Genomic DNA, 940 nt, shown 5'->3' with positions numbered 1-940 from the left:
GCAATAATATCATAATTTAGGATTTCCACCTTTGACTTTGAAGCAAGAGCATGTGTCAAACCAACCCCACCCCACAAGAACACTAAAAGCTGAATTTAAAAAAGAATGCTGTTTGAAAGTATCAGAAAGCAACCAGGACTTGAGAGGCCAACACTATGGAGAAAAGAGAATCACAGAGAAATGAACCAAACATTTTGTGCTGCTTTTCTCTTTGAGAAATTCACCAAAGCTTCTCTTGGCAAGAAGCCAAGCAAAAATCGACAGATTAAAGGACGAACAGCTAAGCGGAGCTTAGGGTGCTTGGGAGACCAAAAATAAAAACAAAAGAAAACCCAAAAGAAACCAAAGATAAAATTTGGAATCACAGGCTTGTCAAGGAGGCATGGCTCTGGTAAATACCACAGGCTTTCTCTTAGACCCACAAGAGACAAGGTCTTAGAAGTAGTGAAAACCAGAAGCAGGTTGGCCCTCGCCAAACCTGAAATCCAGAGCCAAATCACCATGTCAGCCCCTGACTGAAGCCAGTTGATTTGCCCCTATGTTAACTGCCTTTCAGAAAAAAATCAAAGTCTTTTTGGAGGAAGATAACATCATTTTTCATACATTTTTGTCCAGCATTCAATAAGATGTAGTAGGCATGCCAAAAGATAAGATCAAATGACTACAAACCAAGGGAAAAAGCAGAGGGCAGAAAGAGACCACAGGGATCCAGATATTGGAGTTATCAGGTATAGATTTTAAAATAACTATGAACTAATTATTCAAGAAGTTATGGAAAACAGAGAAAAGAGAAAAAAAGCCATGGGATGACAAACTATTTAACTATGTTTAACTGGAGTCCTAGAATAAGAAGAGAAGGCAGGCACAGTGCAAAAGACATAGTAAAATACAGAGATTGTGAGTAAGAAACTCCCCCAAATCAATAGAAGTCATCAAGCTA

The sequence above is a fragment of the Leptonychotes weddellii genome, chromosome 12 (assembly GCF_054177405.1).
Source record: "Leptonychotes weddellii isolate Sample4059 chromosome 12, ASM5417740v2, whole genome shotgun sequence".
NCBI classification, from domain to species: domain Eukaryota; kingdom Metazoa; phylum Chordata; class Mammalia; order Carnivora; family Phocidae; genus Leptonychotes; species Leptonychotes weddellii.
This window is presented reverse-complemented; position numbering follows the sequence as displayed.